The 4,565-nt window shown below is 35.4% G+C and overlaps 1 long non-coding RNA gene across 1 annotated transcript; it reads right to left on the bottom strand.

Annotated features, from left to right (window-relative positions):
- Positions 1 to 3,048: 3,048 nt before the first annotated feature.
- On the bottom strand, positions 3,049 to 4,565 carry LOC126372330 (uncharacterized). Its single transcript, XR_007567148.1, has 2 exons — positions 4,534 to 4,565; positions 3,049 to 3,957 (listed from the first exon to the last, which is right to left on the bottom strand). It is a non-coding gene; the product is annotated as an uncharacterized LOC126372330 (long non-coding RNA).

Below are 4,565 nucleotides of genomic sequence, written 5' to 3'. Positions count from 1 at the left end.
GAGTGTATCTACGTGATTCGTGGAGGGAAGTGTGGTCTGTCAGTTCTCAAACAAAAGGAAAATATTTCGCATCTATCCAACGTGAAATTCCTGCAAAACCCTGGTTCTCGCGGTTGCTGTTGGGCAAGACGGCATCGTGCATCCTGACTCGTATGAGATTAGGTCACGTTTGTACGTCTGCTCATCTAGCTAAATTTCATATAGTGGACAGTGCTTTATGTGAGTGTGGTGAGGTGGAGGATGTGGATCACATCTTCCTGAATTGTCCTAAATACGATAATGCTCAACTTTTTCAGGGACTTACACATTTACACATTCCTTTTCCTACTTCTATCCAGATCCTTTTATCTTCAAATAATCCTTCAGTCTATCGTTTATTAAGTATGTTTATTAATACTAATGATATTAAAATTTAACTTCCTCTTTTTATTATTATTTTATTATTATTCCTCTCCTGATCCTCACCTTTTCCAAATTCCATTCCTATCCGGTATATTTTATTATTGAAAAGTTTCCTCGTTTTTAACGACTGCACAGTAACAATATGAAATGCCACAATGATACCACGATAATTATTATAGAAGACTAAGATCACTCAAGATTTGTCATTGGCACATCGCTAGCCGCGGAAGCCAGAAGAAAAAAAAAAAAAAAAAACCCCTTTGTTCCCGATCAAGATGGCGCTATTATGACGTAATTCCCGAGGTCACGTGTTCGTGTCAAGTGGCGCGGTACTTGAGTCAGCTTTTTCGTTCGTAACTCGTTTGTTTATATTATAAGACTGATCTAACGAGTGTTTTGACATATGAGATGTATACCCTACGTGTTTGAATGAGTAGAAACTTGATAAGTGTTTTGTTTACATTTTTTTCTACTCCTCTACTTTAATCTGGCATTTAAATAACCAAAAAGTCTAATATAAGTACATACATAATTAAACTCTTTGAAAAAGTGTACGCTCTATGGCCTATAAAAGCATTGTTTACAAAGTGTAACTGTACTATAATGTCGCCAAAAAAGCATTGTTGTTGTTTTTTTTTTTTGACCTGGAAACTGGCACCTTTACTTTGTTTGGTGCCATAGATATACTATTAAAAAAAAGTATACATTTGCCGCCATTTTCCCGCGCGTTGGAAAATAAATTGGAAAATTTTTGTGTTTCGTTTCAAAACACTAAAAAGTATAAAATAAAAAGGAAAAATGGATGAAGAACTATTGAATTCTACACCAGAAGAAATTTCAACGTTAGCTCAAGATTTACATCTTCATTTTTATAAATAAAATTTTTCTTTGTATAATTTTTGTTTCATTTAAAATTACGTCGTCGTAGAAAAAGTATTGTATGCAACGTTGTATAACTAGGTCAAAAAATGCTCGTGGCGTCTCTTATTGCGATGTTCGCCAAGGCTCACATCGCAACTCACGCCACTCGCATTTTTTGACCCTTCTTATACAACTGTTGCATAAAATACTATTATAGTAATGTAAACATACGTAGGTATGTACATATGTACTTATGTACTTAATTTGATACTACGAATAAAATCTTTATATTTATGTCTTACATTTTATTTCACGATCAAGTGCATAAAATAAGCTTTACAATAATATCAATTACAATATACCTTTGCTTTGTAGAAATTAAAGATATTCGTGTGAAGGTAGTCGTGAAAAACCATTCGCCTTCAGCACGGCAAGTTTTGAATGGTAATATTTTATATTTTTATATGGCAACAGTAAAAGTTTTATTGTCTATGGATAGGTCATTTCATTCTGCATCCATTCATATATAATTTATGCCACTTTGTTCGTTATTGTAATTATAATAAGCTAAAATATCGGCTGCGGTCACCTGGACGCCTTTCGGCGTTCACGGTAAGCGGTGCACAAAAAACCCGAACGCCAAAAGGCGTCCATGGGAATCAAGAGGTTAAACCTTCTTGAACCGCTTGATGGGTTATGTTGGTTTACACTATCTGTACCGTGGAATGTCTCAACCGTGTAATGTCTAATTTCCTTTTGACTTTTCTCTTGAGCAATTCTATTAGCATCCTCTCTTGCTGAAATAATAATCTCTAATTGTTTTCTCATATCTTCAATAGAATCTGTCTTTAACAACATCTTTAACTCATACACTATCTCTTCAGGAAACTTTTCAATAATAATAAACCGCAGATGGTTATGGTTAGTATTCTCACCAAGTGAATTTAAAACTCGTAGATGCCGCTCTACTTCATTAAGAGTTCTCCGACAATCTTCAGCAGTCTTGTCCGCAGCCTTAATTTTATATAAGGCAGCATAGTGAGCATCAATTATGTAATGTTCCTTACCATATCGTTCCTTAAGAATCGATACAGCAATCTGATAGTTTCTATTTGTAGTTTCTAATCCTTCAACAGCTCTCTTCGCATCTCCAGATAATGAAGCCTTCAAGTACAATAATTTGTCCACGTCCGGTAAGTGTCTACTATCAATATTTGATGTGAAATGGTCCCAGAACTGTTGCCATTGCAACACATCACCACTAAATTCAGGTAAGTTCAATTTTGGTAATTCACTATAAGTAGCTTTATTTGACCGTTCACTTCGGTCTTCACGCAAATCTTTTAACTTTATGGCCAACTCTATGAGAATTTCCTCGGAATTTAATTGAATAGCACTAAACATTGATATGTCATCAGCAGATGGTTCGATACTCAATCGAAAATAATTGTTTAATTCAGTTGAAAAACGAGAATGAAGATTTTCCAATTTCTTGGTAGCAATTTCCACAGAACACTATTACTCCTAGCGGAGAAGAATGACAACTCCATATAAAGCGGTTCGATACGAGAGCCATCTAGTTTTGGCCCACGCTAACACAGAATAGCGCGGGAATTACGAATCGTGGCCTCTACGTTGATCCTTAGTTTAAAAATTTAGGTTTTTTTCACTTGTAAGAAAACTCGATGTATGTTCTTGGAAATTTGAAAAAAAAAACAAGAATTTAAAAAAAATCCAAGAACGTACATTAAGTTTCCTTACAAGATAATAAATAAAAACAACAAGTACTGAGAAAAGTATAAATGTATTTATTTATTCTTCTTCTTTAGTGTCGATGATAATGAATTAAATGAAAACTATATATTTTGTAACAATAGAATTTTCGTAAATTAGGAGCAATGGTGCAAATATCACATTTTTCTTCTTGTGAAAAGATTCTGTTGCATGAATTAACAGAAATGCGGTGTAGTACCTACACTGAAGGATTGGATTTCATTCATGAAACTGAACAACTTGGGCCAAACAATTATTTTTATATACATACATACATAAACTCACGCCTATTTCCCACCGGGGTAAGCAGAGACTAGAATTCCATTTGCTTCGATCCTGACACACTTTTCTTGCTTCCTCCACATTCATCAATATTATTTGTTTTATTTTTATATAGTTTTTATTAATACCAAATAGTTCCTACGCAAAAGTTGCGGCAGTCCCAATCCTTAAGATTTACTTCCTTATTTTATTCTATACAATATGTTTCGTAGTGGACAGAAGATTGCTAACTAAATGTCAAGATAGATAATAAATCCAGTGGTTTGTTTCACGAAACCTCCAAGTCTTGTAATTATAGGTGTGTAACCATGGTCACGCGTAGTAATTGTGAAATTTAAGGGTTAGTATGGTTACACATTTGTAACTTGTGACTTGTAAGTTTCTAGAAATAAGCCCCAGGTCGTACTGGCTGTTAGGACCACTACGACCAACACAAAGAAAAAGCCTCCTTAATCAAATCATTCCAGAACAAACAGTATTATGCTTGATTTACACCGGAGAAACAACGTGCGATATTACCGCATGCCACGTCTTTAATGTTTACACATAAAACTCAATTTCAATTTTCGTCGTTCGTGCACATACTCATTGGTCGTCTCATCGTCTTAGGTTTTCTGGACCCTGCTCCTGTTGCTCGATCTGCAAAGAAACAAATTTAAAGTTAATATTGGATGAAATGGGAGACAAAACTCACATAGAGCCACTTCTTTCCGGCAGGCTTCCCCGAGTACTCAAGACGAGCCCTGGGTGGAGTTATTGGGCACAATACAACTGGATGATACACCAAACTCATAGCACTGGATAAGTTATACAATAAATAAATAATACCTACTAGCAACATGAGCTGACAAATAAAGTACCAAGAACCCGGTAATGAAGATTCCATTATGTATGTAATTTCAATATTTTCTTAAGCGAAAAATATGTCCAGTTTGCCTATTCTAGGAACCTAATCTAGGATTGGGTCTGGTTTCCCTTCTGGGTCGCGGAGGTAGATCTCAGATGGCAGTCGTTCTGTGTAAAAGCCAGTACCCTCGTCAAATCCCCTAGATAAGGTAGCCGACCCAGTGAGATATGGGAAAAAGGCTTGGGAGATGATAGTAAAAATATGTCCAGTCCATTCTTGGACGTCAAAGAATCTCTGTGTCAAATCTCATTAAAATTAGTACACCCATTTGGATTTAATAATAAGGAATTACATTGTGAACTACTTACTGTTCCATGAGCAGGCTGGTTTGTGATGTTTG

Source organism: Pectinophora gossypiella, chromosome 14 (genome assembly GCF_024362695.1).
Source record: "Pectinophora gossypiella chromosome 14, ilPecGoss1.1, whole genome shotgun sequence".
NCBI lineage: Eukaryota > Metazoa > Arthropoda > Insecta > Lepidoptera > Gelechiidae > Pectinophora > Pectinophora gossypiella.
This window is presented reverse-complemented; position numbering and strand designations above follow the sequence as displayed.